Raw genomic sequence first — 11304 nt, forward strand, 5'->3', positions numbered from 1 at the left:
ACTAGAGGGAAGGCAGCTAGTCATCATCACCCACCGCCAACTCTTGTGCTACTCTTTCACTAACGAATAGTGGGATTGACCGTAACTTATAACGCTCCCACGGGTGAAAGGGCGAACATGTTTGGTGTGACGGGGATTCGAACCCATGACCCGCAGATTGCGAGTCGAGCTCCCTAACCACCTGGCCATGCCGGGCCGGAGTTGTCAAATAGAGAGAGAACAACTAATATGGCTATTAGTAGGCCTAATAAAATTTCAATTATTAATAATACATGTATACATATTTTTTAAGAATAAACGCAAAGTAACATTTAATGAGCTAAAATATGTTTCAATTTTATTCGCTTAGACAATAATTCATTTTAGGCGTGCTTGCTTATCAATACCTAATTACTCATCGCACTTGTTGTGAACTATCTTGTTAGCTCATGTTCTTGTAAGATTATAAATTTTCCTGGTTTTAAAACAATGTATTTGTACAGATTGTAACTTTTGTCGGATAATAGAGGCTATGATCATTCTTAAAGTTGACAAGATGAACTTTGAAGTAAGACTTTCAAAACATGTTTTGTCCATAATTTTATGTTTAATCAGGTGTATTAGTACTTTAAAGTCATAGAATACTGATTAATAGAAACCATACAAAAATATTAGGGTTCAATAGATTATCAGCTTTTACACACTTAAATCTCGTCCGTTTTGATAACGTTTTATTTATTACACCAAAACATGTTGGCCCTTTGCCAGTCTGTGCGCCATATTTATGTATTGTTGGCACGTATTCATGAATTTTCCTGAAATAGAATTAGTATACTGTTTTGGGGCAACTAGCTTTTGGGCCGGCCTGGATTTTGCACATAAATAAAATATAATTCACCAAACTATTAATAGATATGAAAGTTATCATCATTTTAATGAAAACTCGTAACACATCTGGTTGTGCCCCGTGGGAGAGTCTTCAGAACCACTTTGGTTAAAGAATTTTAGTATTCTTATTCCACCTTACAAAACGAGGTTGTCTATCCAGAGTGACCATTACAGCACTACAATGGTGTTGCACTCCTTGCTAAAATCTCTAGTTGGGGTTCTGAAGAATGGTTGAGTTAGGCCTGACATCCTTCATTGAAGCTGGTCCTAGATGTTGATCTATAGGGCTGAAGTTCGGAATAAATGCTGACCAATTAATTGCAACATCAAGTGGCGATTTTTACAAAGTATAGATTGCATTATCGTCCATCAGAATGAACTAAATCCAATAGTATCAGTACGAAGCCTGACGATGATTGTCAGATTCTTGTCTTTTATAACGTCTACTAGTCAGAGAACGATTCATAACAATGTACATAGCAATGTAACACATGCTTTCCCCCACACCACTCCCTAATCTGTCACGTTCAGCTACCATGCCGTTGTTCTTTACCTATAGGATTGATATATTGTACAATAAATAAAGATAATTTTGAAACGTTGTTGTATGAGCTGGATAGGCCTATTCTGTCACGTTCAGCTACCATGTCGTTGTTCTTTACCTATAGGATTGATATATTGTACAATAAATAAAGATAATTTTGAAACGTTGTTGTATGAGCTGGATAGACGAGAGCATAGTGCTCTGGCAAACGTCAAAAATTCTCTTTATTCTTACTTAAATAACTTGGAAGATTTAAAGGGAAAATGGAGATGTTTAAAAGTACCAACATCGATCTACCAAACGGATCATTATTTCTGGACTTGTACAGAGTACCGATGTATCCGTATACGGAAACTACTCTACAGTTCACGTATTTCTGACCCTGAGGAGACAATGTACCGCAACAGCAGACAGGACGTCGAACGAAACGGAAGCGAAATTAAAACGGGTCTTTAAGCTATAGGCACCGTTCCGTATCGACGTAACACTTCATAATATGGCAGCTGATTGGATATGGTTGTGTATGTAACGCCTGTGTCAGGGTCAACAGATGTGTTTAAAGCCTCTACCACAACGTGGCTTATTTAAAAAAAAAACTATTTATTAACCACTGCGGTGTTGATAAGTCTTGTGTGTTTCCGCACTGTTGTGAAAAGAGCAAGAGATCATCGTCCCCAAAATAACAATACCAGGTAGTTGAGTTTCCGCCGATTCATTAAGTAGTAAAGGAAGAAAAATCAAGTATTAGGATACTACATAGGAGATGATTCAGTTCTAAATAGACAGCTGATTATTTTAAACACGATCCTGGGGGCAGGGAGTGCCTTAGAATTTTTTAGTTTTTTTTTCCACTTCTTCCAATCGAGTCTTCGACCTTTTCTGATGCTGATAGCTGTAAAAAAACGTCGTATTAAATAACTTTACGTAATCAAAGATGCTGTTACGGTGTTGCTTAACTTTTAATTTTCTTTAACTGCATATTGTTACTTAATATTATGTCGCTTTTTTTTTGTAATTAACGTCTTGAATTTGTGACGATGATCAACATTCGTACAATAACCAATGTAACCAAGTTTGTTCATTAGTGGTATTGTTGTACTCATGTACGCATTACGATTATAAATTTACTGTAATTTTAATCTAAGTATTTATAATTAAATATTCCTCTTTACTATTAGCCAAGAATCTTCTATAAGCTAAAATTTTTCCATGCCTTTTTTTCACGAGCATTTTCAGTTTTGATCCATAAATTGTAAATCGTGATATACAATATTACGCTACCCGCTAAAAAAGAAGTATTTTTTTTTTGTCCACAGGAATTGCGGATTACATAATATATAGGAATCTCTTCTGGCTCGGCATGGCCAGGTGGTTAGGGTGCTGGACTCGCAATCTGAGGGTCGCGGGTTCGAATACCCGTCACACCAAATATGCTCACCCTTTCAGCCGGGTGGGGGCGTTATAAAGTGACGGTCAATCCCACTATTCGTTGGTAAAAGAGTAGCCCAAGAGTTGGCGGTGGGTGGTGATGACTATCTGCCTTCCCTTTAGTCTTTCACTGCTAAATTAGGGACGGCTAGCGCAGATAGCCCTCGTGTAGCTTTGCGCGAAATCCAGAAAACAAACAAACAAGAATCTCTTCATAAAAAAGTATCCCCCAGTGACTCAGCAGTAAGGCTCTGACTTATAACTTGCAGATCCATCCTTTTTATACAATACAGTGAGTGATGCCCATGAGCTAGTACTCTTTGTTCCTTCATGGCTTCTATCTCTATAAAAGATTCAGCCTGTTTGACAACTGGAATTCGTCTGAATTACTGACATATTGGGGTTATATATCCAGTAGCATTCGTATTAAATATCTTAGTACCCATTGGCTCAGCGGTAAGTCCGAGGGCTCACACCACTAAAAACCTGGTTTCTATACATGTAGTTGGTATAGCCGACTGTGTAACTTTGTACTTAACAAAAACAAACAAATAAAATATCTTATTTGTTTGGTTTCAGTCATGAGGTGCACTGGAGATGGTGTCTTGATATCACGTGAACAAGACATGTAACTTTGTACTTAACAGAACAAACAGATAAAATATCTTATTTGTTTGGTTTCAGTCATGAGAGGTACTGGAGACGGTGTCTTGATATTACATGAACAAGACATGTAGCTTTGTTTGTTTATTTTGAATTTCACGCAAAGCTACACGAGGGCTATCTGTGCTAGCCGTCCCTAATTTAGCTGTGTAAGATCAGAGAGAAGGCAGCTAGTCATCACCATCCACCGCCAACTTTTGTGCTACTCTTTTACCCACGAATAGTGAGATTGACCATCACATTATAACGCCCCCACGACTGAAAGGGCGAGCATGTTTGGCGGGACAGGGATTCGAACCCGCGACCTTCAGATTGCGAGTCGAGCGCCCTAACCACCTGGCCATGCCATGCGCCCAAGAGTTATGCCAATAATCAATCCATTAGTACATGCTGGAGTGTTTGGTTATATTACAGCCCAATAACTAGGTGTATATATATTTTTTAACAATTCCTGATACCCCCCAGTGGCACAGCGGTATGTCTGCGGACTTACAAGGCTAGAATCCGGATTTCGATACTCCTGGTGGGCAGAGCACAGATAGCCCATTGTGTTGCTTTGTGCTTAACTTCAGACAAACAATTCCTGAGATGAGTATTTCGCTTTTTGGTGGTACAATGACTGCTCTCTTTGTTGTCACAGGCAGTTCAACCTGTGGTGTAGCAATTATCATGTAGTGCACATGGATTTCCTGTTCGTAGCCTGTAAAGTTGTTTGAAACTAGCTTCACATCGCATTCATGTTTCACAAGAAACCACTTTCTAATGTGCATTCTTCCTAGATGTCAGTTACCAACACATCATGAGATGTAAAACAGTTTTCTACAGTAAAAGCAACTTCTAACTTCCCTCTTGCTGGAATTCTATGTCCATTTGCTGTTTTCATCACCCCCTTCTTCTTTCTTCATCTCTCGAGACAATTTCTACATTTCTTTACTAAAATCTACATACTGCCAAACTTCGCAATATCAATGTGTGGACCATTCTTGAAATAATGAACTTGTTATCTCATTTGGGGTAGACGGAATATTCTCAGCTAAGCTTTGCCCCAAAGTGCAGTTTAATCTGTTTGGGCTCAAAGACTCATCTATGGAGTACTGTCTCCTTGGTTTCATAACAGGTGTTGATTTCTCCTAGTCTAAGATGAAATAACTAGGTTTTCCACATCTATAACAATTCCTTCTTTTTGGTAGCTTTTGAGAATAGTTCTTATTCCCTACAAGCTTTCGTCCACAGTTACTAGCGACATGTTCTTGCAAGTTACACTTGAAACGCCTATTGTCTTGTTGTTTATTCCTTCCATTCTGTATAAATAGTTGACTAAATAATCCTTTAAGTTCTTCTAGACTAATTTCAGTGGGAAATGATGTTTAAATAATGCTCGATCTGATTATCCCCTAACTCCGAAATGGTGTCTTTAATTGTTTATCTGTGACATATATGGATTCTAATCCTATCACTAACTACAGAGTTGTACTTCAACTTTGCTTCGCCTAATTCTCGTATCGTTTTTTGTTATGACGTCTGTAACTTGGTCACGTGCCAATGAATCCATTATTTCATGAGTAGTGTCCAGGTAAAATAAGTGGGCAGTCTTTCCAAATCTTCTGCAAGTTTGTTCTGAAACTCGCTCTGGAGACTTCCTTCTGGCGTTTCACTCCAAACCTGTTGGATAAGAAAGCTACTAGAGCTTGATAGTTGTTAAGGCTTTTAGGTGGAAGTTTACTTAATGTTCTGAAAGCTGGTCCTTTTATACGGGTAGCAAGAATAATTTGTTCATCCTGAAGATGATTGGGAACTTAACCTGTTATGGAAAGTTCCCATTATAGTTAGTCTGTTGATTTTTCAATTACCAATGTTGAACTGGCCAACTAAATTCTGGAACTTTATTTGGAAGTGTAATGACTGGAGTAGTTCAGGAGGTCCTTTAGTAATAGATGACACAACAGTAGTAGTAATAGTTGTAGACCAAATAAGTTCTGTTTCACATTTCATAGTAGATTCATTTTTAGATTGGAACTATTGAACCAGTCCTGAAAGTGGTTTATTCTTTGCATTTAATAATTCGTTGTCTATGTGTTTAATTCTGTCATCCGTGTTCATTTTAACTTGTTCGTGCCCTTCTTTACTTCATGAATTTAGTCAGTACATTCTTTCTTTAGTTCATTGATGTCTTTTTGTACTCCTTCAATTTTGCCAGTGCAGCTTTCTTATAAATTTTAGATGTCTTTCTACATTTCTTCATATTTTTTGGTTGTAAAATCCTTTGCATATTCCATATAACTTCATCAATCTTGTCTTTAATCAGATTGATTTTGAGTTTTAATTCTTCTTTAAATAATGCATTTCTTTCTTTTAACTTCTTTTGATTTTCTGTAACTTTTTTTCTATCTCCTTCCTTTAATACTTGGTCTAATTTCTTGATTTTCTGTTGTTTTACTAACTCCAATAAATATCTGATATCGCCTCATGAGGCCATCTCGAAAGTTACGTTTTGTCAAATTTATATTTTATTTTTACCAACATAATTCCACTTCTGACATCTGTGCTGTACCATTATTCTTTTGTTGTGCACCTTCTTTTAAATTACTTGGTAAAAATAATTTTAAACTTGCTTGTACAATTTCACAAGTAACTCAATATACGCGATAACTGACAATGATCCAAATATTTCACTGAATGACCAGCGCTCTACCGACTGAAAACAAATGACTTAATGCTTCACTGGTTTTCGTATTTTTAATCTATTCTAGTTTCTCGATATTACTATTTACTAGATTCTTGCCGTCACATTTAGAACATTCTAGATAGCTTAGGCATACTGTGATAAATTTTTCGATCTTAATGTTACGCGCTCTCTAGCTAACATCTAAGTTATAGCATGATCAACTATAACTGTTTACTAAACTCGTACAATTTATTCATTGAAGAAAAATTAGAATTAGACAAATAGAATCAGTCAGGCAGCTAGACTGATAGCTATTATGTTATACTATATTTAGCGCTACATAGAAGACAGTGGCAACTAGTTACAATGTTTTTTTTTTTTACCCAAGTCATCAAAAGGACACTGCCTGTTGTGCTGTCTTAACATTCTTCCGCGTAAACACTTTTTAATTTTTTTTTTGTTGCCCCCAAAACTTTAAAGAGTCATTCATTATGAGCGATCACGTTCATGTTGCGTTTGCGGTTCGGTTCGTACGACTGAGTAGGTAAACTCAATATGACCAGCTCATCCTCTTTAACTTGTCCATCTGAAGTTTTGGTCTAATTTTGTGTTCGTACATTCCTATCCCATCATCATTGAACTCATACTGATCTGTCTCATCACTGAAGTTTGAAAAGATTATATTTTTGTATTGTAAGAACTGGCAAAATAAATAGTATAACCTATCTAAGAAAACAAGTCTATTTGTTTGACAGAACGAATCTCCATTTGTTGTAGTTGAAAGAATTAACAACGTTTATTGTTGTTCGTAAATACAGAAGACCTCAGGGTCATGAAAACGTGTACACATCATGAAAATAGAATATTATAACTGTTACATAATATGAAAAGGTCTGAAAAGCCTTATGACCTGTTGAAGGAAGATGTAGGTTTGAGTACTGTGGACCGTTGAAACTAGGCCAAATAAAGCTATTACGCTGTCGTAAGTAAATGAATAATGAGCAAAAACTGCATTCAGTGGTATTGTGATAAATAAACAGGAAATTATCTGAGCGCCTGGCTATTAATGGATTACACGTACGAAACCGGTCAAATTTCGTTCATGGTAGGCGAGTAGTTTTTTTTATCAAATAACACTGCTTCTTTAGAACCAGTTTTTTTATACAAAATGCATTATATTAGTGTTTACATGATAAAAAAATCTGAAACCACAAAATACATTTTAAGTGAACCGTGATATCTCAATTCTTAATTTGTGATAACTGTTATGAAACTAACCAAGCAGATTGAATAAATTACTATAGACCGTTAGTAATGCAGTAGAGATCTAAATAGGATTTTATAAGTTCTATAGATGACATCCATCTCATACACTAATATAAATCATTATCTGAATGTCCATAATGAAATCATTTTAGTGCTTACTTATTCTCTAGAATGTGCTAACTGAGACAGAACGATTTTTGCAAAATATCCTATTATTTTAATAAATATATTGATAATTTTATAATGATTTGCCTGAAGGTCCTTAGCGTAGATTGATTTTTCTATAGTCACTTTGAATTAAAACAAAGAATGAGGAAATAATCTGGGATAAAATTGGCTTTACAACACTTTTATATTACTAACACTATGACACTACCGGAAAGCGTACTAAAATTAAAAATAGGAATGTTTTACATCAGTTATATTCAATTTTGTTGAGAAGTTATTTTGATTCTTAGTATTACCAGACAATACAAATTGGTTTTGTGAAAAGTCAGGGGATACTAAGTTAGTATCCAATATTTTCAGACAATACAAAATTATTTGGGGAAAAGTTAGTCGGTACTAAGTTCGTATCCTAGTATTTTCAGACAATATAAAATTATTTTATGAAAAGTTAGTCGGTACTAAGTTCGTATCCTAGTATTTTCAGACAATACAAAATTATTTTGGGAAAAGTTAGTCGGTACTAAGTTCGTATCCTAGTATTTTCAGACAATACAAACTTATTTTGTGAAAAGTCAGGGGATACTAAATTCGTATCCTAGTATATTCAGATAATACAAAATCATTTTGTGAGAAATTGCTCTTATTTTCTTTGTGCAAAGCTACACAATGTGCTATCTGCACTTTGTCCGCCGCAGGAAATCTGAGCGGAGTTTTGTGTTGCTTATTTGAGAAAGCAGGAGGTAGTAACTTCGGTTTCTAGCATTCTCAAATAATACAAAATGATTTTGTGAGGGGATAGTAAGTTTGTATCCCAACATAGTCAGATAAGATACATTTTTTTAGGAGAATAAGAAGGCAATTTTCTATGGAGGCGAGGTTTGTTTGTTTGAATTTATGCACAAAGTTACACAATGGGCTATCTGTGCTCTGCCCACCACGGGTATCGAAACCCGGTTTCTAGCGTTGAAAGTCCGCAGACATACCGCTGTGGGCTGGAGGCGAGGAGTTATTTTCGTTCCTAGTATATTGAGTAACTTTCGATAATCCTTTCAATAACCTGCTTGATAACTTAAAAAAATGCAATGAATAATTGTTCTTGTCATAAGCCTTATTATATTTCAATATTATATTCCTTATTCAGTCCCTTGGAGTTTTATCTTTTTTTTAAGAAGAAGACGAGCTCGTAAGGCTGGCTAGTATACAACAAACGCAATATTGGCCGAAACTCTATTTATATAAGCAATTATTATAAACTTGCACACCATCATAATGTATAAGATACTTTTTAGCATAAAAGAGTCCTATGAATCAAACAATGAAAATATCACTCCTCAAGTCTTGTTCCTTTTATACTTTTGTTTTCTGTGATGTGATTAAAAAAACTTTAAGTTTCATTGGTCTTTCGAGTTTAGGCATTACAAACTTGTAAACAACAAAAAATTAGAAGCTTGTATTATACGTTGTCTAGTGCCAGGTTATTTCTTCTGTTTTTTATTTCTTCAAATATTTGAAACATTTACGATTTACGTAAATGATAAAAATTATCCATTTGTTCTTCGATAATTTTACATTCTCTGTATTATCACGTTAGATTACTAGTCGTTGTGATTACTTAAACGTTTTAACAAATTGAAACTTAAATTTAGAAATAACTCGTCAAATTATCATTCAGACCATAGAAAATTAATAAGATTTTAAAGTTACAAAATAAACGCGTTTCTCTCTGTATTTGAATATCTTAAATATTCCATACGTAACATGGATGTTTTAGAAGTTCCAGTTTTCTGCTGATTGGTTACGTCAATCATTCGTGATTCCAAGTTATAAGAACTGAGCACAAACAGGATGTGAACACATTCCTCTACCACTCTCTACACATATGCATGTATACATATATATATAACATGTGCATGTCCTAATGAAGACAGAAGTGGAAAACTGGAACGATGAAACTTGTTTTGTTATCTACGCAATGATATATAGGCAAGATCTTTGAAAGAATCATTTACACGATCATGATTTTTTGGAATCGTGAAGAGATATTTAAAATGGTACCCCGTGGTTTCGATTTTACGCTTTATTTAGTCTGTAATTCAACATTTCAACAAGTACAGTGTTCTAATCCACTTCTGATAGTTAGTCATTGGTTACGCGCACCTAATTTTCTATATCTAAAAAAAGGCATTAACAATAAAATATGTTGAAATAAGTAAATGGTTGTTTACAGCATGCTCGAATGTCTTATTTGCCCGAACCCAAGCTGACTGCGAAATGGTTGCGTGCGTAATTGTGTTAAACGTCTGTTTAACATACACTCGGTTGTTTCAAATTAAAGACAATAGACGATTTATTTAGTGCAGGAAACACAGATTGCTTTTACTCTTTGACCCAGATTTAAAACCACCCTTTTTCGTATTAGTCGTGAATGCATTTTGACTTGAAAAACTAGTTTCTATACGTCAGCCCCCCCCCCCCCCACTTCGTATCATGTTAATGAAGTTGTTGTTTTTTAACACGCTTAGAAGCTCTTACCACAAGTAAACCGTTTTTTTTTTCGGCACGAGTAGTTAAGTCGTTAAAAACTGATATACAAAATGTTGAGTGGTTTCATTTCCAAACCCACATAATTTTATCCATCTAATGTTTGTCACACTTTATTATATAGAATAAAGTAGTTCTTTTATTATACACGCTTTTTCTGGGAACAATGATGTAGCATATACAATTGATTGGACTTATAAGCATCGTAGAAGTAACAAAGTCAATAAAAACAAGCAAAATATGAAGTCTGTGAGTCATATCCATTCTTTAACTTATCCACCTCGCTATAGTCCCCAAAATCAAGAGTAACAAAACGAGAGCCTTGAGGAGGATTTTGATGACTTCATTTAAGAATTGTAAGTGTAACTTCATATCTTTTAGCCTTTATTAAGAACTGTAAGTGTAACTTCATATCTTTTTAACCCTTACAAAGAACTGTAAGTGTATCTTCAGAAGGGTGTATAACATTCTTAGAACGGAGGAATTTTTTTAACAGTTTGTATATGATTATACCAATGTGCAACTTACTCCGGCTCTCGTATTAATTAAGGGCTAAAAAGATATGAAGTTACACTTACAGTTCTTAATAAATGCTAAAAAGATATGAAGTTACACTTACAGTTCTTAATAAAGGCTAAAAGATATGAAGTTACACTTACAGTTCTTAATAAATGCTAAAAAGATATGAAGTTACAATTACAGTTCTTAACAAAGGATAAAAGATATGAAGTTACACTTACAATTCTTAGTAAGGGTTAAAAAATTTTAGTCTCTTAACTATCAAAACAAGAGTGGTGTCATGAAAATAATTCTATTTTTTCTTTAACGACGAACTATCTTTTACTGTATATAGAATACTGTGTTACAGTTCTTAAACTTGAAAAATAAATTTTTCCATTAATATATTCTTTCATGCCTGAATGTAACTCTTTTTTTGTTGTTGTTTCCGAGAACTTATATGTCATTTTCACGTGGGTTTAATAGAGCGTTTCTTATGCTTTGCTACGTCTGTTTGAGAAACGGAAGAATCAGAGACACACACACAATGCCAAAAAACAATAATAACTTAAGTTTTAGCTAGTGAATTTTCCACTAAATATTTTGTGTGTTCACCTTTCTCTCTTTTCTTTTTTGCAAATATTATTTCTAAATTGGTAATTTT

The sequence above is a fragment of the Limulus polyphemus genome, unplaced genomic scaffold, assembly GCF_000517525.1.
Source record: "Limulus polyphemus unplaced genomic scaffold, Limulus_polyphemus-2.1.2 Scaffold52, whole genome shotgun sequence".
In the NCBI taxonomy this organism is placed as follows: domain Eukaryota; kingdom Metazoa; phylum Arthropoda; class Merostomata; order Xiphosura; family Limulidae; genus Limulus; species Limulus polyphemus.